The sequence below is a fragment of the Lissotriton helveticus genome, chromosome 5_1, assembly GCF_964261635.1.
Source record: "Lissotriton helveticus chromosome 5_1, aLisHel1.1, whole genome shotgun sequence".
Lineage (NCBI taxonomy): Eukaryota > Metazoa > Chordata > Amphibia > Caudata > Salamandridae > Lissotriton > Lissotriton helveticus.
The window spans coordinates 720,206,676-720,234,299 of NC_136065.1; the positions used below are offsets into that span (position 1 = coordinate 720,206,676).

Here is a 27,624-nt window from a genome sequence, read left to right on the forward strand (position 1 = left end):
AACCCCTTCGTACTAAAGAAAAAAGTGCAGATATTTGAATCTAATCCCTTTTATATGTTTGATGACTGAGTTTTAGGTTTTGACAAAAATAATCTTTTTAATTGGTTCACTTCTTTTGGCTTTGATGTGACGTGTTTCATTGAGTGTTTCATTCATTCTATTTAGCAATCTTTACGATCCTCATTCACTGTCAAAAAAATTTAATTCCAAGCTACTGAGATAATTCAGGAAACAAATAAGCCCTATGTCATTCCTTTCAAATCTAGGAATGGCCATATATGTAACTCATCCAGCAAGATATAGCTCTTGATAAGGCATTTTGTAAAAACATTGTATTTTTATAGCATGCGTGTACAAATATGCATACAAATATCATAACAGTACCAATGAGGTGTTATATTATGTTGAATTTGAAAGCAGAAGTCATTGTTTGCTGTCATTGGTGATTTCTTTAAATAGTAATACATGTTCAGAAAATCAAAGTTTATTGTGCTATTTTAAATATGTCACTTACAAAGTTACTGACATTAATTTCTTCTCCCAAAAAAGAGAACATCGTGGGACTGTAATCCTGTTAATCGGACAATATCAACACTTCTCAAAAAGCAGAAGGCACTGTGTTGCAGAGCAATCTTCTATTCTTAATAACCTCCTTTTGTGATGTGTAAAATATAACAGGCGTCAGCTCATTGCTATCTTAAAGGGAGTGGCTGTCTTTATCCTTCTTAAAGTCATAACCCAAAACAGAGAGGAATTTTCTGAAAGCAGGTGGCAATAACAGACTTCTTTATCAAATAGTGTTGACAAACATATTGAAAACGTGGAAATAGATCCTCTTAACAACCTCCAGTGGGGAGAATTTCCACCAGCACCTTCAATGAGAAGAAAATACACAGTCCATGACCCAATTAATAGTATTCATTACCATGTAATATTTGATTACAGGAAACCTTAAAACATGCTTTGTATTCCAGACACCATTCCTGCCCCTCTAGTTGGGTAACAGAACAATATGTGTATTTTTAAAGCGTACTTTCAGCAGAGGATATATTAACACTTATAACACATTTTTATTGTACCCCTCCTCAGTGATACTCATGTCATATACCAATACCTGTAGTGGATGCATTAGTCGACTGAGCCATGAGTTCAGTATACCCACGTCTATCAGGTTCTTGGGATGTATAGACTTCTGATGGGGCTTTAGCCATTCTGAACACTTTGAAGTTTTACACAACTTGGTGACACAAACATAGGTACAGTGCAAAAACTGGTGACTAGATTTTGTTCAAATCTGATAAGAATGTAATTATATTGCATTATTGTGGGATATTTTCTAAAATCCTAGTTTGACATATTTTTTTTCAAAATGTATTAACTGTGAAATCTAGGACTGTACATTATAATACAAGTTGGATTGAAGTCATGCCGATCCTACTTCTCATATGATGACTTGCTTTGCCAATTAATGATTTATGTGATAGTGAATTAAAAAATGAACTAATATTATATAAAGGGAATTACACTGCGTTTTAAAGTGCTTCCCTTTACAGTGGGGAAAGAGGATTGTCATTTAGCTAAACATCAGTCTATAACTTCAATTTCGATTTTCCTGGAAACATTTTGTTGGTTTATGAGATTTTCCTGAGTTTTGAAAAACGTTTTAAATGATTGCTTCTTACCGACCTCATTGATGAAAGTAGTGTGAACATGACTGCAATCATACATTAAAATTACTTTGTTTTAGATAGAATATTTAACCCCACAAGGGGACCAGATCACTTCTCTTCTTACGATTTTAAGGGGTGAGATTCGCACTTTTACACGAAACAATAGCAAGTGTCACATGTTAGTTTATTAAGGTTTAGGGTGTTTCATTTGAGATGGACCAAGTTACATTTTATTCTGGCTTCCTTGGGAAGCCAGTGAAATGCATATAAACATGGTGTGACACAATTTCCTTTACTGCACCAGAGATGAGCTAAGTGATTTCGAGAATTACATTTCTTGACGAAGCCAATATGGTGTGAAAGAGGTGACCAATGTCTGAATTAGCAACATTGATGCACGATATTATTAAAGATGGATATCTGAGCAAAAGTCATCAGGTGGACGAAATACTTTTTTTACAGCAGGAAGTTGACTGGTTCCATAATTGCATCTGTGGTGAGGTGATTGTCTGAGATGTCCTGGGGATATTGCACGTGAAAGGTCATTAGGCAATTGAACATGTTATAGTATGTAACACCTTTTTTATGTAGGACAGGCTTGCCAGTAACATTGGCCTATTGGTGCATTTAGGATCTCAGAGGCAGACTGAGGTCTACAATTTGGAAGGCTTCTTAAAGGTGGGCATGCTTAGTTGAGGCATAGACCTTTCCATGATCCCAATATATATCACCTAACTTTTGATAATGTAAAGTATGTGATGGGGTTTCTTTGGGGTATTTCCTTAGAGATGTACAAATTGTAAAACCATCCACCTAACGTGTCAGCTAGAGAAGATGGCCATTGTTGTGGGGGCCCCAACTGGCCTCTGATTGGATGACGGATCATGTGGACTTCCATGTAATAGTTTGTCAGAGCCTTTGTTGTGGTCGTTTGTGACCCACCTATTTTTTATTTCTGACTGACTGATTGATTAAGATTCCTGACTTAGTTGGGCAAACCATTTTCTCAACAATTGCCTGGCAGGCCCATCACTTTGCAAAATATGCCATTATGCAGCTTCCCCTCGTGATGAACCCAGAAAAATAATCTCAGGCAAACCATAATATCGTTAATGACATCAGTAGTTCTTCTGGAAATTGTATTAATTCGAACAATACAAATATAATTGTGAAAAAGAAAAAAGAATATCTGCACAAAGATAGGTTGGGATAGCCATTTTAAAAAAATGTCTATCCCCCCCAAAAAAAATATTTTGCATTTTTCATTATAACCTCAGAATCATATAAAAAGCAACAACAACAGTTGTATGGAGGGTAAGTACATGATATACAGTTATTCATACAGCAGCAAGTCCATGTATGAAAGGCGAAACAGAGGAGGCGAAACACTTTAGTACAGAAAAGCACATCCTCGTAACCACACCTAAATTGAAGTACATACCTATCTGTTGACCACATGGCCCAGGATGTGCCATGGTTTGTATCTGTTGAAGGGTCCATCAAGGGATCTGTAAAATCGTCCATCAGACCCAGCCCATGGTAGCTTATCCAGCGCCCCCATACTTTATGAAATCTTTGGGGGAGTCCCAGACAATATATGTGACCTTTTCTGCAACCATATTCATGAACCGTTGGGTCTTTGGCCGACCCCCATCGCCTCACCACATGCCGCTTAGCAACACCTAGTCCCAAAGCACCAAAGAGAAGTTGGGACCATGGAACATCTACTTCGTTTGGGATACCAAATATTATATATTTGGGCTCTTTAACCTCCAGGATGGCAATAAGTTCCTCTCAAATCTCATTCCAGTACACTCAGATGTAGGGGCTCCCCATATTGTGTGCATGAAGTCACCTCTAGTGTTTTGACATCAAAGGCATGTTGGAGTCGTTGTTCTGCCCATTGTATGGAATCTATCGCTGTCATAGTATACCCTATGTAGGATTATGTACTGGATTAAGAGTAGCCGGGACTTAATGGCCACATATTTGGGGTGCATAAGCTCCACCTCCCAGACAATGTCCTCCAGTTCTCCTAGGTCCCGCTCCCAGTGCTCCCTGAGGTTGCCCAGTTTATCGAACATATGTTCAGAGTTTTGTAAGTGAAGGACACAGCCCCCCTATTGAGTAGCAGTCTCCCCTCTAATGGTGTATAGTTCAGTATCTCAGTGCCCGTCAGCCCCACTGCCACCCACGAATGTCTCAAATGCATACATTTTAAGAACTGGAACTTGCGTAGATTGTATTCATTACAAAAGGTCCCCAGGGGTTGAAGCTCCCCTCCTTCCAGGACGTTTTCAATATTGAAGATTCCAACCAAATTTCATGCCCCAAATCCTTTTAATTTACCTGTCTCACGCCCCCATAACCCCTTCCACAGTGGTGTCGCCTTAGTAATCTTACAGGCCCATCCAGTAGTTCCTGTTGCCTGCTTCCACACCTAGCGTCATCTGGGTTGCTAGGAGAAAGCTCTGGATACCATTACATCCGTAGAGATAATCTAGGTGAGAACGTGGTGCTGAAGTACCTCTTTCCAGCCTGTATGTGGGGTGGCCTTGTGGTGCATGTACCCAGTCATTGATGGAGATCAAGTGCGCCGCCCAGTAATAGGCCTCTATATCGGGGATGGCTATCCCACCATTGTAAGGGTTTCGCTGTAAAGTCTTATGCACAATCCTTGGATGTCCACCCTGCCATAGGAGAGATCTTACATCTTCATTAATGCCAGCGAATGTAGCCTTTGGAAGTGGGAAATATGAGCTCTGAAGTGCACACAATTATCTAGGTAAGGTAAACATTTGAAAAGAGTTGCCTGCCCTAGGACCAATTGGGGAAGCTCTTTCCTTCGTTCCTTGTCCTTCTGGAAGTTGGACACTACAATTCTAAGGATGTGGTGATGGCACACTTCTATATGGGATATCATGAGTATCCAAGGTATTTAAAACCCTCAGGTGTTTTCTCCAGGTTTCCAGGCAAGGAAGGCCAATTCTGTATAAGTCCTGGGGAGTATATGGTGGATTTGTCTCAGTTAATCTTGCATCCCGAATGTCACCCATATTCTTTGAGCGTGTGACACAGGGTGGGAATAGTCTTTAAAGGTTCGCTGATATATAAAAAGATGTCATGCACCTACAGGAAAATCTTCTCCTTTACAGCATCATTGGCAGTGGTTAGGAAGCCTAGAATGTCAGGTGTATTCGGATACGGAATGCCAGGGATTCCACGGTAAGGGCAAAGAGGAAGAGGGGAGAGGGGACATCCAGCCAGATCCCTCGTCCAATAGGAAATTCTGGGGACAGCAACCCATTAACTTTGGCGGCCGCTTTTGGCACGTGGTAGAATACTGATATCCAATTCTTAAATTTAGGCCCAAATCCGAATTTTATTAGCGTACAGTCTAGAAATGGCGAGTGTACCGCATCAAGCGCTTTCTCAGCACCCAATTGTGTGCCTATTTAGCCGAGTACCACAACCTGGCATAAATCCTGACTGGTCATTGTGAATGAGGGGCGGAATGACCTGCAGTCAGGATCGTGTCACCAGTATTGTGGCCAGGATTTTAACCTCCGATTTAATAGTGAAAGTGAGCGGTATGATTCGCACCTTTCTCTTGGTTTGCCTTCCATGTGTATAACCGCACGGGTGGCTGTTCGGAGATCTGGGTGTAAAGTTCCTGTTTCACTTACTTCTTGAAAGAGGTTTAACAAATGGGGACCCAAGATATCTAAGTAGCATTTATAGAATTCAGCAGGAATGCTGTTGGGCCCCGGGGATTTGCCCGTCTTTACTTCCGAGACTACTGCCTGTATCCCTGCAGCCTATATATATTTCGGCAAGTGTAAAGTCTACTTCCAATGCTTCCACAGCTTCCATCCCCAATACTGGGGATGGAATACTGGCCAAATATTGAGTAATTGTAGTGGGATCAGGTAGGGGGCAGGCATTGCAGAACGACCTGTAGTAGTTAGCGAATGCCTGGGCAGTCTTGGAGTCAATGGTGTGGGCAGTTCCCTCACTGTCCCTCATACTGCTTACCCACCTGGCTCCCATTTCTTTTTTGCTAATCCATGCGAGGAGTTTCCTGTTCTTATCCTGACCTCATGCAGCTAGTGCAGCGTCACCAACCTCTGTTTTCTAACATTGTTTTGTGCCAGGTCTCGGTACTCGGTTCAAAAGGCCTCTAGCTGACTAAGAATCAACGGGTCCGGTGTGGCAACGCACTGATCCTCTAGACAGAGGATTTGCCCTTCCAGGTGCTCTATTTCCGCTACTTCCAGCTTCTTCTTTTGAGAGATCAGGTTTTGAACCCTATCTCTCAGAACGGTTTTGTAGGGTTTCCCACATTATAACTTGTTAGGTAACTGAGTCCTTGTTTTCAACAAAAAAAAAAGAGTTCAGTGTCGCCTTAGGACCTCTGTCTACATCCTGGTCCAGCAGGTCCCATGCATTAAGTTTCCACCCTGTGTTTGAAGGCATAGATTTTGTTCCCAGTTTAATGAGGGGAGTGATCGGACTAGCCCCGTGCCAGAAAGTCTGCTCGGGCCACCTCCCTTACCTCTCCGTTGGGTAAAAATACATAGTCCAATCAGGAGTAGACCTTATGTGCCCCTGAAAAATAGGAGTATTGTCAGTTGTGTAGGTATTTACATCTCCTTAGGTCTGACAGCCCCATTGAATCAACGAATTGGGCCAATGGGTCTGTGGGAGCACTTTGTGTGTCTCAGATCGACCCAGTGGTATTTGCATTAAATTATTAAAATACCTGTCTAGGACATGAAGGGAGGATGGTGTCTCCAAAAGGATGTAAACCACCTTAGCCAGTGTGGAGGCCTGCAACCAGGGAGGGGCATAGAGGCAGGTCAAAGTTATCGCCTGTCATCCCCGTGTGCCCCTTACACCCACATATCTACCCTGTGAGCCTTTTCATCTGCGGGACACCGTAAAGGTAAGGGCGAGACTTTATGATCAATATTGCCTTCACCTGGAACCCAAAGTGTATCCTGCGTGAGTCAAAGTAATATTTTCTTGCCATCCTATAAATGACACTGGGTGCCCTACAAGTGTGTCTCCTGTAGCATAACTATGTTGTGTTGTATGCGCTTAATAATGTGTGTCACCAAGTCCACTGGGATTCCATGTTAACACTGAGAGACCTGAGATTTTAGGGGTGGTAGTTACTGTCATGGTGGACTTGTGGATTTTTGCCTGCTAGTGTCTAGATGCCTCAAGTCGCCCATGTATTGCAGCATTTGCAGGTGGCCTAAAAAAACTATAACCCAAACAAAAGAAATGTGAAACTCTCCACCCCATAACCACCCCCCACAGCCTCCCTGCAACACTGAACCGCTTAATTGTATAACAACTGTGTGGTAGAAGATAAGGAAAGGTCTGTCGCTTAACACAGATTAACACCTAGAACTCAAACACTATATCACTCAGTTAACAAGGAGATGGAAAAAGAAAAAAAGGAATCAAGGAATATAGACAGAACAAGGATGTGTGAAAAGATAAATGCACATACTCTTGAATTCAGCTATGCTCTCCCAGGTGTTCCGTGGGCCACTGCCATCTGTCCACTACTCCGGTCCCTGGCTCTTAGTTGCCACCTCAAGGGCCCTGTTGCGCTGGATCCAGGGCTTAAATCTGCGACTGCTGTCCCTGACCAGTTACAACTTGCTCTAGGGCCACTATTTCCACTGTAAGGGGATGCAAGTTTTCTGATTCTGAGGATAGTGACTCCTCTACAGATTCCAAAGGGGAGGTCTTTGACAGAACGAGTTCCCTGGGTTGCTTTGGGGATTTGTCTGCGGTCCCTCTCTGTGTCTGCCGACAATCCTGCTCCGCGTCCTGGCCCCTTTGTCGGGTACGGGGCTCCCCTGCATATTTGCATCCACTTATGGCCAGCCCCTTCTCCACCACCTTTGCTGACTGTTCTTGGGCCTGTTGCCCGTTTTTCAGGATGTCTGCTGCCTGGAACCTGTATCTGGCCATGGTAGAATTTGGGGTTACATAGCTGTTAGAGATACTTGCTCACGCTATTGCCACATGGAGAGCAACACAGCTTTAAATTTTAATGAATTTAATTCGTAATAAATAATTTAGCATTTTTCTATTCCTAGTGTCACTACTATTATTCATATAATCATGTTCTAGTATTGTTGTTGAAGTAGCCCTAGAAATTTGCTGGCGTAAGTAACGAGCATCAGTGGTCCCAGACAGTAACACACATTAATTGCATCACACTGTAATAAAAAGCAATGTTCCTATGCAATAATAAATATTGTTGGCACCAGATCATATCAATCATCAATGGCCCCCAACAGTAACAAGACAAAGTGGAATCAGACACTGTAAGCATCAATGATGATAAGATATAACAAGCACCATTGGCCCAAGTCAGAATAGATATCAAACATCCATGTTGTAAGAAACACCACAAAGACCCCAGGCAGTAACTGGCATATGTGTCCAAAGACAGTATAAGCATAATTTGCCCCAGGAAGTAATGTGTATCAGTTGACTCAAGCAGAATAAGTAATCACACACTGTAACATGCATTACTGATCCGTACTGTAAGAGGCATCAATGGACCCAGGAGGCCGTAAAGAGGGTTAATAATGGTCAAGGGCTGTAGTAATGATAGAAAACAAACTCCAGACTCAAATATCAGCCATCTCCATGAACATTCTGTACCCGTCACCCGTGCTTTACAGAGCAAATACATCAAGTGTTGGTGCAGAAGTCTAAATCCATCATGACTGACAATTACAACATCAGGTGGTTGTAATGTGAGTCGATCAACATATAAATGACGAGGTAATAATGGGTCTTGCTTCTGTCCTGCAGTGTATTTAATGCTCTTGTTCACTTTATTTCCCGCCATTTTCATTTTTCTTTCGAAAACAGTGACGATTTATTTTCACGAATATGGAATGCTTGTTCAAATGGAACTTTTTATTTTGTTGTTTATGTCCTTTAGTCCAGCACAACCACAATGTTTTGAAAATACATAAAGGCAGCTTGTTTGAACTGTTCCATCGGCTGTGCTTTGCTGATCTAGCCTCTGCTGCTTGAAACCGCAGGGTGTGTTGACACTTTTCACACTGACTCTGGTACATTGCCGGCACATCCAACAGGATAAACTCCAGCCCCTCCCTCGCTTGAAATGTGCCTCATAATAGCTGCTGCAATAAACCTGAGGCTGGGCCAAGGAGTCTGTCAAATGGCTGGAGAGAAGTTCATTACAGAAGACGTCAGTTCTTTAAACAATATCAACATGCAGCGGCTAAAATATAAAAGACAAACACGCCCTCTAAGCCACAGTTTCGCAGGTTTCTTCACTTGCAGCCCAGCTGCAGTATCTTGGGAGTATAGCTTCTAAGTCGGCTCTCGTTATACTAAGGGTGCCATCCCCAGCCAAGAGATTTAGTAAGTACCCTTAGCAAATGGTTCTTGGACATCCGCCACGCGAAAAAGCTGCACTTAAAAGTCACTTTCCTAGAACAACACATAAAACATCCCCTAAAGTGTTGCATCTCTCTCGAGTGCAGTGTTTCAAAGTATTTAAAATGCAGTTTTTAGGTGTAATTAAAGCAACCATACAATTTTAGAAAAAGACGCGGAATTGATTGTTCTTCGTTCCATTATTTACTATTTAGCTGTTGAAGCGACAGAAACTGACGACGCCTGTCGCATAATAACAGTTTGCCATAATGAAAATAATAAAATATGTTACAGACAGATCCCAGTCAATCCTACGGAATCTGGGGGCAGAGGGTGGTGAGGACCTGGGTGGAGAGGGTGGGCGAGCTGAAAGAAGGAGAAAGACAAGACCATAAGGTGAGTATCGTAGGGGGGATTGGTTTCTTTATCAATTATGACATGTTTATATCCATGTTAAGTTGAGTTTCAGTTGTTTCCTTTCAAGACTTGAATCCATGACCATGACATTGGTCAGCAAGGGTTGAAGAATAACTAGATTAAAATAGTGCTAGATATGATATCATACAGTGCTTAATTTGTAAAAAAATAAATACAAAATAAGTGCCAAGGCTTTCATCAGGGGGCACTGCAGCTTGCACCACATATTGCCCCTGCTATGTTGCCAATGATAGTAACAACACAACTACTAACCACCACACTGCTACAAGTGTGAGAATTCGGACTATTTCAGGCCCTCAAAGCTATAAGAATGGCTTGGGCGGCGGGTAATAGTAATTTTTAATGTATATTGAATTAATACTTAAATGTTGTTAGCCAGCCAGCGCCACCTTGTGGCAGACTGTCACAAGCGCCGGTGTTGACAATTAGGTGCTGGTGCTGAGCACCAGAAACCACTGGCTCGAATTAGGTACTGATATCATAAAACCACTCTGCAGATGCCAAGATACAGTACAGACCAAATTAGACACCAAGGGAAAGCTGGTGGTTTGGGTCAGTGTGGACGTCACGTCAGACCTGGCATGTTACAGAACCTATCAAATCTATCTTAAATCCAAGGAATAAAATAAAGGAATAGGCTTCAGAACACACATCCGGGATTAGGACGTATTTTTGATCTGCTAAGCTCCAGCATAAGATTGGTAACGGGGGCACTCAGGCAATGCCCGAGGGGCCAGTATCTGAATTGCAGCTGTGGGCTGCTTTTTTAAGAAGCCTAGGGGACCGATTTGGGCGGTTTCAGCATTGTTCGATGGCACCAGCGGCCGAGTGGGTACCTGAGTGGCCTTTCTGGAGGCAGACGGGCGTCCATTACCTTCCTTTTATCAACGGCAGAGGTGTCTCTCCCTTTCTCTCGCTGGGCCGGCCCCTTAATATATGCATATTGAGCGGGGGCAGGGGGCCTGAGCAAAAGTGGCTTGGCTTGTTTTCAGGTGTGTTTCACCAGTGTGAACTAATCCGTGCATTTTTTTTAAACCGCCGCCCCCTTTTTTATAAAATTTCGCCAAAGCAGTGTTTTGCGGAAAGGTAATAGGCTATTGTGGGCCACTTGTTTTTTAGTGTGCCCGGGCCGATTTTTGATCCCAATCCAACCCTGCTAAGCACCCCACACGCGGTCAACGAAAGACAGAGGAATCCTGTGTGCATTAGTTCAGCACAGGGTGGAGTGCATCAGAGGGTGCCTGAAATGTAGCATGAGTAGATCTTCTGGCCTTTTAGAGTGATGGAGTACTGTTCCTTTAGTCTTAAGTCCATAACCCTGACCACGGTGGAACAGGCAGGGTGGAAACCTGTTTGTTCTCTCGTTATAAGATTATTGTAATGGGACCAGGTATTCAGATGCATCAGATGATACTTAGCAAATACTTTGCAAACTGCACTATGCAGAACCATAGGTTGATAACTGATTGGTTAAAGAAGGAAATGCTGCTGTTAACATTGCCACTGAACTATCATGTGGCCCATGAGCCTGAGAACCCTTAAAAGCCTGACTAAGGTGCTCCACATACATCAAAGAAAGTGATTGGCCCTTTAAAAGGAATACTGTAAAGGGAAAGTGGGCAGTAACTTGTACAATTAAAGGATCTGTCACAACATTCGTCTTATATAATTCAATAACATTTAGAGCAATTCATATAATGAATTAATGACAACGTCTATTTACCTAAGGATTTGGTCATGATACCCCAAAACGTATGACATTCTTACAAAGTACTCTATTGATAGCCCACTTAGCTAAAAAGATATTTTGCTTCTTGTTCAGCCTTGTTAATTCATGTATGTGACAACACCTAGGCTGAATTTTGACCAGGTCGAATGGTTATAATCTAAACTTGGAAGTAATCGACAGGATAGCTTTTTTCAGGAGGTCAACAGGCCACTGAATCTCAGTTCCCATTGGGTAGAAGCAGCTTTTTCAAGCGACCTCATACAAATATTTTGGTGGAAGGAGCCCACTTAAGTCTCGTCTGCCTTTAATCCAAACATGTTCCCTCAGTAGATCACCCACAGCGGGAAGCACTTCTTCCACAATCGAAAGGAGCATTGATGGACGTTTACCCGTTGTAGAGGATGCATCTTTGGATAGAAAACATTTGCTAACCTGGCAGATAGATGTTTTTTCTCCATGACCGTGGCAGAAGAGGGACATAAGTCAGATCAATTCTGACACCCAAACTCTAAATTAGGCCCTATGTATTTTGACTCTTCAAAATGTTCCATTCTTCTAGAGCATTTTAATGGAAGGTTAACCCTGTCCCAGCTTACTTATGTCAGTGAAAGCAATTATTAGAGGTGCACCCTGTATGTTTTTGGTGAGAGATAAAGGATTGAATATGGTGTTCATTTCCTTGGGTACCCGGACATTTTTAGGTCACAAGGTCCATTTAAAATGTTGCAAGTGGGCCTCAAAGCACAAGGCAGAACTTTCCTTGCAGCAACACAATGAACAGCAATCAAGTGGAATCTAAGCCCAAGAGACCACCTCACCAGAGCATTTGATTGAGGCCCAAGGGACCGACTTTGGGCCAAGATGAGCAAGTGGGGAGTGCCTCCTAAATTACTTGACGCAATCATCAGTCTGTATTTGGATACCTGGGTCCAAATCAAAGTCGGAAACAATCATAACATCACCCGAAAAATCCCGATGCATCTTGGTCTAAAACGGGGGGGTGGATTAGCCCTGTGTCTTTTTAACATTTACTCGTAGGAACTAGACATCCATCTTTCCGAAGTTCCATGTGACCCCCAAAATTAGCTACTGATCCTTTAAGATGCCTTGAATAAGCTGATGACATTGTTTTACTGAGTCAAAACCCAATTGGTCTTCACCTCTTAATCACCAAATTGGCACTTTACACTCAAATGTGGGTTCTAGAATTAAATCACAATAAAACTAAATGGGTCTGATTTTCCTCATCACATAGGTCCTCTTTTCCAAACTTCAAGTGGAAAGTCCTTAATAAACCTTTAGAATTGGGCAACCCTTATAAATATCTGGGTATGCTAATGAACGGTCACACATCATTTAGAGAACACCTAACACTCAGAAGAGCCACAGCAAATAAATTACAGTTTGTATTCAAATTTCAGCAAAAAAAGATTGGCAGTACATCTCAGCACCACTCGCTTCAAGTTATCAGAGCAAAATGTCTACCGTCACTAACATATGGATCCGAACTAATGAAGGGACATGACACAACCACTCTAAATCTGCTGCAATCTGTGCTCTTCAAACGCCTTTTCAGTTTGCCACAATGGATAACCCAAGGACACATTAGACTGGAGTTCGATTTGTTCCACCAAGGTCCGGTCAGAAGTGGAGCAATTGTTACATGTTCTTGCTTGCTGCCAGGTGCTGGGTAGAAATGGAAAGGCAGCCTCCTGGTAAATTCTCTTGGCCAACAGTGTTGCAAATGGCCCTTCACAAGTTAAAACTTGCCAATGCCTGGTGCTCCAAACTGGAATTTAGCACCTTTAAAGAAATCACCAGTAGGGCTACAAAACAACTCTCATGGATCACCAACAAAGCAGAGTTTTCCCAGAAAACGTTTGCGAGGGCAGTGCTGCGGCATATTGTGCATGGTCTCCACAACAGTACTTGACGACTCACATCGCAGCATCTGTTCAGCATGCACTTTTATTAATCTGCTTGGCAGATATCTTTATAAGGACTATACACCCTCCTGGAAGCAGTTTTGGCCCGACACTCATTACCGCTTCTGCAGCTCTAGCCAAGAAAGAACACTTCATCTGCTGTGCACATGCCCCCTGCTTTTACACCTATGGTAAAAACTGTTACACCCAGCTCTAAGGGCCTTGCAAATTAGGTCCTGAGGTCCTGCACTAATATCCCTTTTAAATGGACACAATAATCCATTAGCTTGAAAAACAGCCAGGTTCTTGCAGAAGTGAGTAAGCTGCTCCCACAATAACTACTGGCCCATAGCCGTGTAGTTATGATTTTGTTCTGAATTTTAACTGATTCCATTATGGCTCTGCACAGTATACTTGTTTTAGATCAGCAACAAAAAATGAACTGTAACCTAAATTATAGCAGCTCAACAAAGTAATTAATTTAGGAACTCTTCATATTTCCGTTCCTGGCACTTTTGCCTGAATCTAGCTTGGCGACCTACTTATTGATAGGTTCAACTTGATTTCAAGCTCGGTTCTACAGTAATTTTAAAAGAGAACACTTTGTGTCACCATTTTAGTGCTTTTCCTTCTTCTTTGTTTTCATTGTGTTTTAATGAGTTTTACATGTAATAGTTTTAATTAACTTTGTATGATAATAAATACATTTGAAATTTGAAGTAGAACCTAAGCCTACGAGAAGAGACCATCTCACTGGAGACCCAACATCTCCACTTGTCAATTGTGTCCATGAAAAGATATCATTTGATATTTTAAGGGTTCGACCACCAAATATTTTGACTGATGAATCCAGAACAATATTAGATGAAGGTCTACTGCGCAAGCTTAATTACCATTTTACATCTGGAGTAGAGACATCCTTAGCTGTCTCGCCTGCTATTCTGATCCTAAAAATAAAATCATTATATTCTTAGTGATGCATCATAGAGAAAGGGGCTGTGGGACAGCCTCCTTCAGCCTTTGCACGGTTGGAGTGCCTTTCATCCTTAGTTCAGACCACAGGACAGCATACATAGTGCATGGGACATGGTCAGCCTGATCCAGTCATTGCCCGGTAGCCTATGTCAGTCACATTTCATATGATCCCAAAGAGCAGCCACTCGGTACTTGGATTGTCAGGCAATGTGAGTGACAGCATTTGGCAAGTTACTGTCTGCTTACACATCTGCATCTCGAAGGGACAGCAACTGAGAGCCACAAGAGTTTATGCCAATCTGTGAACTTCTGCTCTGCCTCTCTTAGTGAGCACTTCACGGGCGCATACAGAGATACGGGCGCCTGAATTGCTGTTCCCTTATTGTGAATGCATTGCTGCTGCTCTCAGTAGTCTTGGCGCCTGGTCAACTGTGCCCTTCGTGTTGCCTCACAACAGTCTCTGCTTCTACGATGCCTTGCCTACATCTAATGTCTGCTCATTTCTTTTCAATGCTGAGAGGCAGGGCATCCTCCCTGCATGGTAATGTTCATCAAAAGATTATACAGTGCTAATGTATAACCCTTTGAGATTGTTGCAATGTTGAGCCTTACTATTACAGCACTATCTTCACCATCACCCTTACCAACACCATCATAACCATCACCACCTACACTGCCATTACAATTACCACCATGACTACAACAAAGATTACCTTTACTACAACCAACATTTCCCCATCACAATACCATTATCACTGTGACCACTACTGCAACCATTACCACCACAATTTCTATCACCACCCATTACTGTTACCAAGACCAGCATGATTACCATTACCACCACTGTAGGAAGGTGGATACCTGACTATGGTTACCCCAGATTTTTTGCCTTGTGTTTAGCGGGTTTTTGACTTAGTTGGCTGGGATCCTGCTAACCAGGGCCCCAGGCTATCTGCTCTCTCTATAAAATGGACTCCATGTACCTTAGGTACATACCTAATTGGATATTGGGTCACTCTTGTGAGTCCCTGTACAGTGTACTATAGGTACCCAGGGCATAGGTGCACCCAAGGCCTACCAGGGGCTGCAGCATATCTTTTGCCACCCCTGGCTGGCCATCCAAACTGACACAACTGGCTGATCACTCAGCTGGGGCAAGGTCGTGTAACCACCCCTTGCTTAGATATAGTATTCCTATATCTGACCTTATATCTAGACACATATACACCTATAAGGCACTCCTATGGCAGGCCGTAACAATCCTGGAGGCAGAGTGCTTGGTTTTATGTGAGATGGTGCTCTAGCATGAGCTGAGCCTGTCTGCAGCTTTCGGAACCATGTCCTTATAGCTGTTCTAGGATATTGCCATACCATATACTATTAAGTGCATTATGAACCTCGCGGTTAAATCCTAACTTTGGTTTGGCTTTATCAAAACATGTCGTGTAAGGTGTCATACGCTTTGGAATACTACCCGCACACCAGTTCTGGCGACGGGGGTAGCATTCCACCCTTCTAGAGGGAGAAGACATGTTACTTCCACTAATCCCAGTTAAAGTTAACCAGAGCCTCAGCATCACAGAATGGATGCTGCTGCCACAAACACAAGTCTGACCTCCTGCTGCTGGGAGTCCTTCCAGCGAGGGAGGCTTGGACAATAGGTTTCCTGTCTTGGGAGGTGCTAGCACCACCCCAGACAGGCGATAGTGTATTGGGGCAGGGAGGGCTGAATGAAATGAGACACTGCCTGGGGCACACAAGGTGTCCCATGCATAGTCCAGTTCAAACTGGTGCTGGGGCACTCCAGCCCCAGCTCTGGCACGAAACTGGACAAAGGGAAAGGGGTGTAACCACCCCCTTCCTGGGTCCCACCCATAGGAGGGACCTAGCAGGTAATCCAGCCCCTAAATTCGGTATATAGGTAGGAGCTGAGTCCCAAGACTTTAGATTTATCCTGACTGAAACTCTGATATGAAACTCGGGACCTTCGACGATCTACTTTGCAAGAACACGACTGAAGAATCTCCCTTGTGGTCAAGGAGTGACCACCCTGCACAAGCAGGCACCATCAAGCGATCAACGGTTTGCTTTGTCGACGCTCCTGCCGGAGCCCGAGCACAGAGCCTGACAAGACCCGGACTTCCAGAATTCCAACAGCCCGATCCAGCAGAGCTGAGACCCGTGGAGGAGACGAGAGACGTGGGACTGGCCATCTTGGAAAGCCAGTGAATTGCTTTCCATGCAACTTCTGAGGCACCCTCGAAGTTGTGCATTGGGAATTGAGAAGCCCCAGCCCCGAGCACCAACTGCACTGAAGATCAGCCCTCCACACTCCACGAGTTCTGCGTGGGGCCCTTCTGCATTTTCCTGCTTGACGCGTCTGTCCGGCCACTTGCCCGCTGGCTAGTGGCCTCTGTGACGACAAAACCTTCAATTTACAATGCTGGTCTGGTTGCTCCACACTGGCCCCTGCTCCCCTGAAAAGGAGCAGCCCATCAGACCTTGCTGGTCTGATTAAGAAGCCATCTTCCTTTTCTGCGTGGGTTGCCTTTGCCAAGGCTTGTTGATTCCAATCCGAAAGCCGACACCGCCGACAGCAAGAACCTTTGTGGAACAGTCCTTATACAGCACCTGGTCATCGTCGACACCTCCTGGTCCACGTGGCTGCAGGGACAAGCTTCACGACCTCACCTGATTGCTTCGCGACATCGCCTGGTTCCTTCCTGGTTCCATCCTGGTCACTGGCTAGTGACCCAGACTCTGTCCCCTCTGCTTTCAGGTACTCTTCATCCTCGATCCGCCCTTGGATCCAACCGGACACTTCTCTCCTGGTCGCCTGCAGCATCTTTCTCCAAGGCTCCATAGGAATCAGCGACGAAACCCGACACACTTTGACACCTATGCACCCGCTTCCTGTGGGTGAGGTAACGCGAATATTTCGGTACTCCTGTGGGTATTGACTATCCTAGTGTCCTAGTTTCAAGTAGCTTTTCCCTAGTCCATCCGGAAGTGTCCTAAAAGAACTAGTTTCCATTTCTTTCGTTTCCATTCTAACTCTATGGTAACTCGCGTGTGTGTAAAGACACTGCACGCGCATCCCGTGGGCCTCCTGCTCTCTAGCCTTTGGTAGTGCAGTGTTGCCCCAGCGATTCTCCAGGCCCTAGGCCTTTCCTTTGTTCATGACGTGTTAATATACCACTATTTTAGTATATGGTTCGAAGTGCCCCTAGGGCATTACTGTATTTTGTGCAACTTATTGTATTTTAATTAAGTATCTTGTTATGTGCTGGTGCCTCTGACCTCATAAAGAGTTCTGAGGATTGTGTTAGAAATAAATACATATATATTTTGATATACAACCTGTGTGGTGTCCTTTCATTTGGTATTAAAGGGATTGCATATGGTAAAACAGCTGGCTACACATGCCCTCTTGAGTTTAGCCTAAGACTGCTTTGTCCATGCTACCACTAGGATAGCGGGTCTATAAGGTTGACTTTACAACCATCACCATAAGGGTTGTTTGGACTGATACAAGGTGCCCACTAGAATAGTGGACATCACATATCAGGCCAACTTCTCACATTGGTGTGCAGCGGTTGGGATTTGAGCTTGCTGTTGTTTTACCAATTGTAATCTTTGCATTATCATTTGAAAGATCATACAGGTACCTATAGGTACATATAAAACAAGACTTAGAATACTTATGTTCTACTGAACTTAGTTGTTGTAGACCAAAGGGCCTAGCACACTCTGACTACAACTCCTAGGGAGGTTCAGTAGGAAACACTTAGTGTAGGTAGGTGCACACACCACACCTCACTAGATCATGTCTACCACAGGTGAGCCAAGTGTGACTCTACCTGTGGGGAGTGACCCGCCAAGGGCACCACATAGATATGAAATACTCAACTTCCAAGAGCTGAGACACTTGTGTACCACAATCAGGTTGAAACAGGGTTCCAACCCTACCCTTCAGCACCTGATGGAAATCCTAGAAGAGTATGATGCCCAGAAAGCATCTGGTTCAGGTCCTACAGGGAATGCAGATGAGGTAATGCCATCAGTAGAGGATCCCACTGATCCCACTATCATAGATAATGATGATGTGGTGGAGGCAGATGACTCTGAAGATGGGGAGGGTAGCCAAGACCAGGTTCAGGTCAGAAGACTTAGCCAGGCTAACTTAAGCCAATTTGGGGCTGAGAATGGGACAGCCCCATTCAGGCCTCCAAGTGGGTTTAACCAGAGGTATAGGAGGGAAAGATCTCACTAAGGTGAATCTCTCCACTCCAATGGCTCTAGAGGTTCTCAGAGGGGAATGACTTCCTCTCAAAAAGAGAACATGAGGCTAGGATGAGGGAAGTACAGATCAGAATAGAGAGGGAAGAACTTGCCCTGGCCCAAGCAAAACTTGCTTTAGCAAGGGAGCAAAAGTTAAGTGGATTAGATTCCACTGGTGGCAGCGATATCCCTAAGGATAAAGACAGGTCCTTTGACAATAGACACCTGAGTAAGATTGTGCTCCCCTACAAAGATGGGGATGACATCCACAAATGGATACCTGCTTTGGAGAGGGCTTGCAAAGTACAGCAGGTACCGCAAAGTCAGTGGACAGCAATCTTGTGGCTCTCCTTTTCAGAAAAAGGTAGAGATAAGCTCCTCACAGTTAGTTATGAGGATGCTAACAATTACACTGTCCTGAAGAGTGCTCTGATTGATGGGTTTGGCTTAACCACTGAACAGTACAGGTTGATGTTCAGGGATACCCAGAAGACACAGACTCAGGACTAGACTGATTTTGTAGATTGTGCTACTAAGGCTCTGGAGGACTGGTTATTGGGCAGCAAAGTACGGGACTTTACAGTATTGTATAATTTGATTATGAGGGAGCAGATCCTTAGTAATTGTCAAAACCAGCTTTTACACCAGCACCTGGTGGACTCAGATCTGACTTCTCCACAAGAATTGAGTAAGAGGGCAGACACATGGGTCAGAACCAGGATTAGGCCTAAAAATCAGGGTGGTGACCAGAAGAAAGATTCTACCAAGCCCCAAGAGAAAGGTGGGGATAAATAAAAAGACAAGTCCTCCACAGGGCCCCAAATCTCCAATGGTGGGGGTGGGTCCCAAAACACTTCCTCTAACCAAAAGAAACCTTATTGCCATGTCTGTAAACAGCCTGGCCACTGGAAGACTGACAGCAGTTGCCCGAGGGCCAACAATAAGGAAAACATTCCCACAAGTAATACTCCCAGACCTCCTGTTACTGTTAGTAGTAATCCGTGCCCCCAAGAATTTGGCTGGGTTTACTTTGGGAACTCATGTGGACTCTGGCCTAACCAGGTCCCCTTCCACAGCTACTCTTGTCTGTGAAAATGGCATGGGGTTTGCCAACTTCAAAGCTTGTCCCAACACGTTGGGCAAGTACAGACAGGAGCCCCACAACAATGGCCAGAAAGTTGAAGCCTACAGAGACACAGGGGCTAGCATTACTATGGTGACTGACAGTCTAGTCCCCTCAGGACAACTTTTACCTGGATTCACCTATCAGGTGACTAACATTGATGGAGTGCAGAAAGATCATCCCATGGCAGTAGTAAATGGCAGCTGGGGAGGTGTCACTGGCCCAAAGAGAGTGGCAGTGTCTACAACCTTGCCTGTAGATTGTCTACTGGGAAATGATCTAGAGATCTCAGCCTGGGCTGGGGTAGAACAAGAAACCCATTCCAAAATGGTAGGCCTTCCAGAAAAGGTTAGTGGGGCTGTGATGGCTACAGCCCCAGCTCAAGCAGAATTCCTTCCTAAAGAGGTTGGAAGGGCTGTGATGGTCACAGCCCAGGCTCAAGCAGACTTCCCTGAAAAGGTTGGCATGGCTGTGATGGTCACAGCCCATACCCAAACAGAGTTCCTTCCTGAAAAGGTTGGTAGGGCTGTGATGGTCACAGCCCAAACTCAAACAGATATTAGTGTTGTGAAGCCTGAAACTATTGATCACTCCACTCAGACAGAGAGTATTGGGGAGGAAGAAAAGTCTCCCTCCCACCAGACATTAGGTGAGAGTCAGCCTCCTCAGGGAACTGACCCTACCCCTTGTGAAGAAACTGCCCCAGAGGTAGCCAGGCCTGGCCTGACAGAGCCTCTGATGTCAGTGGACCCTTCCAAGGTGGGACCCAGTCTGGAGCAGGTAACCTGGCCCTCTCTACCCTGCCTCAGTCAGCCCAGGGCTGTAGAGGTCAGGGAGGCCAGTGGACCCCAAAGGGCCCCCTGTCAACTAGAACACCCCCATCAGCAGATTAGGGGCACCAAAGCTAGCAGCCCTAGCAAGGTGAAAATTTCAAAAACTCCTGAGGGATCTCCCTTACACCTAGTTAGGAACCTCCCCCGGATGGACACTGTTGGGCACAGCCAAACATGGGACCTGATGGCCCCAGACCTGACATGTCCCTCCAGAAAGCCAACAAAAGGGACCCAGCCTCCAGCTGTAGGCAGCCAGAGGTTGACCCTGAGAGCACAGTGCAACTCAATCATGGAAAGAAAGGCACACATGGTGGATTGTGATTGGAGGAAGCTGAGCCCTACATTAGTGGAGCCTCACTTCAGTACTCCATCTCAACACCAGCCTTTTACTTTGCCAAAACACACCACAGGTAGCGATTCCCTATGGTGGAGACTCTCTGATACCCCTAGGGTGAGGGATTGCTTAGTGGATTATGAGACAGGGGGTAACCATGCTAGTGCAGGTACTTCCTTATATGGCCACTTAGGCAATATAGGCTTACCTGGTCAAGGATAGCCTTATATACTTTCGTTTGGGGGGGGTTGTGTAGGAAGGTGGATACCTGACTATGGTTACCCCAGATTTTTTGCCTTCTGTTTAGCGGGTTTTCGACTTAGTTGGCCTGGGATCCTGCTAACCAGGGCCCGGGCTATCTGCTCTCTCTATAAAATGGACCCCATGTACCTTAGGTACATACCTAATTGGATATTGGGTCACTCTTGTGAGTCCCTGTACAGTGTACTATAGGTACCCAGGGCATAGGTGCACCCAAGGCCTACCAGGGGCTGCAGCATATCTTTTGCCACCCCTGGCTGGCCATCCAAACTGACACAACTGGCTGATCACTCAGCTGGGGCAAGGTTGTGTAACCACCCCTTGCTTAGATATAGTATTCCTATATCAGACCTTATATCTAGACACATATACACCTATAAGTCACTCCTATGGCAGGCCCTAACAATCCTGGAGGCAGAGTGCTTGGTTTTATGTGAGATGGTGCTCTAGCATGAGCTGAGCCTGTCTGCAGCTTTCGGAACCATGTCCTTATAGCTGTTCTAGGATATTGCCATACCATATACTCTTAAGTGCATTATGAACCTTGCGGTTAAATGCTAACTTTGGTTTGGCTTTATCAAAACATGTCGTGTAAGGTGTCATACGCTTTGGAATACTACCACCTCGCCAGTTCTGGCGACAGGGGTAGCACTCCACCCTTCTAGAGGGAGAAGACATGTTACTTCCACTAATTCAGGTTAAAGTTAACCAGAGCCTCAGCATCACAAAATGGATGCAGCTGCCACAGACACAAGTCTGAAATCCTGCTGCTGGGAGTCCTTCCAGCGAGGGAGGCTTGGACAATAGGTTTCCTGTCTTGGGGGTGCTAGCACCATCCCAGACAGGCGATAGTGTAATGGGGAAGGGAGGGCTGAATGAAATGAGACTCTGCCTGGGGCACACAAGGTGTCCCATGCATAGTCCAGTTCAAACCGGTGCTGGGGCACTCCAGCCCCAGCTCTGGCGTGAAACTGGACAAAGGGAAAGGGGTGTAACCACCCCCTTCCTGGGTCCCATCCATAGGAGGGACCTAGCAGGTAATCCAGCCCCTAAATTTGGTATATAGGTAGGAGCTGAGTCCCAAGACTTTAGATTTATCCTGACTGAAACTCTGATACGAAACTCTGGACATTCGACGATCTACTTTGCAAGAAGAGGACTGAAGAATCTCCCTTGTGGTCAAGGAGTGACCACCCTGCACAAGCAGGCACCATCAAGCGATCAACGGTTTGCTCTGTCGACGCTCCTGCCGGAGCCCGAGCACAGAGCCTGACAAGATCCTGACTTCCAGACTTCCAACAGCCCGATCCACAGTCACAGCAGAGCTGAGACCCGTGGAGGCGACGAGAGACTTGGGACCGGCCATCTTGGAAAGCCAGCGAATTGCTTTCCGTGCAACTTCTGAGGCATCCTCAAAGTTGTGCATGGGGATGAAGAAGCCCCAGCCCCGAGCACCAACTGCACCGAAGATCAGCCCTCCACACTCCACGAGTTCTGCGTGGGGCCCTTCTGCATTTTCCTGCTTGGCGCGTCTGTCCGGTCACTTGCCCGTTGGCTAGTGGCCTCTGTGACGACAAAACCTTCAATTTACAACGCTGGTCTGGTTGCTCCAGACTGGCCCCTGCTCCCCTGAAAAGGAGCAGCCCATCAGACCTTGCTGGTCTGATTAAGAAGCCATCTTCCTTTTCTGCGTGGGTTGCCTTTGCCGAGGATTGTTGACTCCGATCCAAAAGCCGACACCGCCAACAGCGAGAGCCTTTGTGGGACAGCCCGTATCCAGCGCCTGGTCGTCGTCAACACCTCCTGGTCCACATGGCTGCAGAGACAAGCTTCATGACCTCACCTGATTGCTTCGCGACATCGCCTGGTTCCTTCCTGGTTCCATCCTGGTCACTGGCTAGTGACCCAGACTCTGTCCCCTCTGCTTTCAGGTACTCTTCATCCTCGATCCGCCCTTGGAGCCAACCGGACACTTCTCTCCTGGTCGCCTGCAGCATCTTTCTCCAAGGCTCCATAGGAATCAGCGACGAAACCCGACACACTTTGACACCTATGCACCCGCTCGCTGTGGGTGAGGTAACGATAATATTTCGGTACTCCTGTGGGTTTTGACTATCCTAGTGTCCTAGTTTCAAGTAGCTTTTCCCTAGTCCATCCGGAAGTGTCCTAAAAGAACTAGTTTCCATTTCTTTCGTTCCCATTCTAACTCTATGGTAACTCGCGTGCGTGTAAAGACACTGCACGTGCATCCCGTGGGCTTCCTGCTCTCTATCCTTTGGTAGTGCAGTGTAGCCCCAGTGATTCTCCAGGCCCTAGGCCTTTCCTTTGTTCGTGACGTGGTTCTTATACCACTATTTTAGTATATGATTCGAAGTGCCCCTAGGGAATTACTGTATTTTGTGCAACTTATTGTATTTTAATTAAGTATCTTGTTATGTGCTGGTGCCTCTGACCTCATAAAGAGTTCAGAGGATTGTGTTAGAAATAAATACATATATATTTTGACATACAACCTGTGTGGTGTCCTTTCATTTGGTATTAAAGGGATTGCATATGGTAAAACAGCTGGCTTCACATGCCCTCTTGAGTTTAGCCTAAGACTGCTTTGTCCATGCTACCACTAGGATAGCTGGTCTATAAGGTTGACTTTACAACCATCACCGTAAGGGTTGTTTGGACTGATACAAGGTGCCCACTAGAATAGTGAACATCACATATCAGGCCAACTTCTCACAACCACCACTAACTTTAACATCAACAACAGTACCATTACTACCCCCATCATCACCACCACCCTCACAAGCATCTTCATATCCACTACTACCACCGCCATCACCATCATTACAAGTACCATCATCACTGCCAACATCACCATCACTTCCACTATTACCACCAGCATTACATCTGCCTCCACCATTAGGATCAACAACAATGCTACCACCAACATCATGACTACTGTGTGTTTGGAAGAAATATATTTTCTTATAGTCACGGGGAGATTCAGTGGTTTGCCCAGAACAGTATGTTAGCCAACGCAGATACTCGAACCTGGTTCCCCAGTTCCAAAGTCGGTGGCTCTGGATGTTACACTGCATCCTCTCCCACTCCCTCCATTGTCTATCTTGTATTGTGAATAACAGCATTTTGCTTGATTAGTTATCCACAGTCACCTACAAAGCAATGCACGCCTGTGCCATTGTTGGTATGCCTGGCCTTCTGGGCTACTACGACATTTCTATATTTTTGCAGTGGCTTTTGATAATTGCATATATGTACAAAACAATACTTTAAAAAAAGTATTGTGGCTAAAGCAGGTTGAACCTATTGGCTTTTGTAATGCTTGTTGTAGTTTAAGGGGGCAATTTGCCATCTTGTTGGCATGTTGAATATGGTTACTATGCTACAGAGTGCTGTGTCCCATGCCTAAGCTGACTAGAGCAAGACTTTTAAATCACTTTGTTAGGAATTGATCAGAATACACAGCTTGTGGGCTTAATAACGTATGAACACAATGGTCCCAATGGTCTTTTGGCTTTCCGCTGCAGCGCATCTTCCATATTGGAGTATTTAGAGCTCCAGTAGTAGCATAGATGATAACGTTTGTGGAATCATTCCATCTTGGTATAACATCTGTAGAAAATAACACACTGACAAAAATAGACATTTAAAAATGCAGAAGATTAAATCACCAACGTGTGTGGGCCAGTCGCGTCCTCCCCTGTCAGACCTCAACAATGTTTGGCTGTTTTAAAATATGAATTTGAATATGTACAATATACATTCATGTCACTATCAAAGTACTTGCTACTCTCCTACTGAAAACTCACAAAAAGAAAAAAAATATATAGTATTCCTATTTGAAGAAACCCCAATAAAACCTTAAACTAAGGAAAGAGAATTGTTAAAAATTTCGAAGGAACGGCAGCATCTCTCCAAAACTTGGGAACGTTTGTGTGGCACTGAGAAGCCTTTATGAACCAACTCATACTTGCAAGGGGAGATGGTTTCTTGAAGCAAAATGCCACAGAAGCAGCTAAGATTCACCTCAAATAGTAGGCGCTGCTCTAAAATGTACTTTGAGATTTAGAAATGTTGGTGCTGGGATTCTTAAACCTCAAATGTCGGTTGTAATCATCATACAAACGCCGCCACTGGTCATATGGACCTTTTTTTAGTCGACATGGAAGAAGTCCTAGGAGCAATCATTTACATTCATTTGCATAAACAGTGAAGGCCAGTTAGACTCAATGAGGAATAATAAAGAGAACTGTAGTGAATTTAGGAGGATGTATTAACAAATCTATTAAATACAAGTATTCTGATTTTTAGCATCGTTATTACAAGTTTAAATAGTCCATGAGCTGATATTTCAAGATAGGGAAAAATAGAATTTCAACAAGAAATGCACAAAAAATAGAAAATATGCAACAAGTGTGTTCCACGAAGGAAACCCCTAATCGAAATTAAGCAGGTATAGGTCGGGAAAGGGTATTTGATTAAGCAAATAAGGTAAGGTGTCTGCTTCAGAAAACCAAATATAAAGGTCTCTGATGATAGAATGTGAATGCTTAGACATACAGCCTTAGCACTCAGGAAATAGAGATCAGCAGCGGTGACAAAGATCTTCTTAATTCAAAGTCAGCAAGCATCTCCTCTCTTATTTACGGAACACACGCTATTAATATTCAGCAAGGAACTAGCTTGCAAAATCTCGAGATACAATTTCTTTACTTCAGACTCTGGGACCAGATAAACTCCCCTTTTCTTTCTCAGGGCACCACAGTGGTCTGTCTAGGCATGGCCATGTCCTTGAATTGTTACACTGGACAGCCTGTAGGTTACAGTCGGCTCTTCCCACGAGGAGAACGTCACTATCAGTCATCTAATACATAACAATAAACTATTCTCTAGCCAGCAAGAGGCATCTAGGAAAACAGCCTCTACAATGTTAAAACACATATTTTGCAAAACAACCGATGATGAAATGTGCAGGCATCTTAGCCTTTTAAGGTGTAAAAGTCAACATTCAAGATGGCTATAGAAATGTGTCTAACTTCGAGGTACATAGCATGCTGTGGCTCATAATGGCTAAATGCAGTAACCTATTAAAAAAATTATACGATTAATATCTACACGTTTATTTAACTATGTAAATCACACTTTGTTTATAACTGCGTTAATTATGCAGATGCTAAATTCCCCGAAGCCGTACCAATTTTTGGGACCTCTACCATTATAATGTTGACACACAAACTTTAAGCTTTAGATCAGACCACATATGTATTGTGCACCCTTCTTTGTGTAATGTGCTCTTCAGTGTGTGTGGTTGTGAGCTTGGGAACTTGAGATATACAGCGGCTGTGTGACCAGACCATCAGATTACTGGGGTCGCAGCCTGTGATTCGATGGTTTTGGAATTTGACAAGGTTTCTCCATCGGTGCCACTGCCAAGAGGATTACCGGTGAGTTCACGTAGGCTCCGCAGCGCTCTGTTGAGGGCTGTAACGACGACTATGACTTGTTTGCAGTGAATGTGCATCAGGCGGTTGCGTTGACTAGTTATTTGTTCGTTGTGCCAATTTTTTTGCACGAGTCTGACTGTCCGCAAAATCAGAATGCATCAGATAAGTTCCATGAACCTGGCGCGGTGCCTGCTGGGATGAACGGGCTATGGAGTAGCACGCAAATAACCCACCGAGCAGCTGACTTGCAATGTGCCACAGACATTAAAGACTCACTCTCGGTCCCTCGGTCACATTGTTTTTATGAGCTCCATTCAACACTATTATCTGTGTTTAATATTAGCACAAGTTGCCTCTCTCCGGATAATGCTGCATTCATTGGGAGTCTGGCACCGCCTGCCGCGCGCCCAGGGCCTCGTGAGCGGAGCACTCAAGCGCCTGAACTCCCGGCATGCCTCCCGAGACTCTGGCGCCCCTGAGGGCCACGGAAGGATGTGGTCGGTTCATCCGCAGGAATGTAACACACGAGAGGAATTTACACCCGGAGAAAGAGAATGTTCAGGAGATGGGAAGGCGGCGCTTCTTTTCACAAAACTGGGCGTTGGCTCCACTTGTTTATTTGTATTAAACCTTACAGAATACGTCCTAAAGAGGATGATGATCAGAAGGTGTGAATTTCAAATACTCTAGAAACCAAAATACGCTTTTATATGCGTAGGGCCAGCGGGCTCCTAGATTCACAATGTGTTTTTGCAACTTTAGTCCAGGCCTGGTAAGCATAAGTGAATTGTCACTTGGACCCAGATCGAGAAGTGGCGCAAGGCAGAGCAGCAAGTAAAGTTCATGCGCTGCGTTAAAGGGAGAGAGCAGAACAGTGTCATTCATATAAGATCTGGCACTGTTTTCCTCTCTGCCTGTGCTGGTGTGTTTGATTTGTTCAAACGCTCCGTCCATCATCCCCTTTGGTATCGCTTTGTTCGCCCTAAGTGTGGCAGGGTATGCTCAGACGTGAGTCCCTTGTTCACTTGGCCGCTGGATTCAAGATAGCCTGGCTGATGAGGATTATGAATCCGAAACCGGTCCCAGGATGCTTGTTTCCGGTCCAGGGAAGACATGGCTTGGCAGTTCGGGCTGGACTGTTCCCATAAGG

At 44.7% G+C, this 27,624-nt stretch overlaps 1 protein-coding gene across 1 annotated transcript in view; it reads left to right on the top strand.

The window, feature by feature from the left end:
- Positions 1–557: 557 nt before the first annotated feature.
- Positions 558–27,624, top strand: part of SORBS1 (sorbin and SH3 domain containing 1) — a 1,860,906-nt gene continuing 1,833,839 nt past the window's right edge. The window contains exon 1 of the mRNA XM_078643144.1: positions 558–612. The gene's annotated coding sequence lies outside the window, so the exon portion shown is untranslated. The remainder of the gene's footprint in view (positions 613–27,624) is intronic.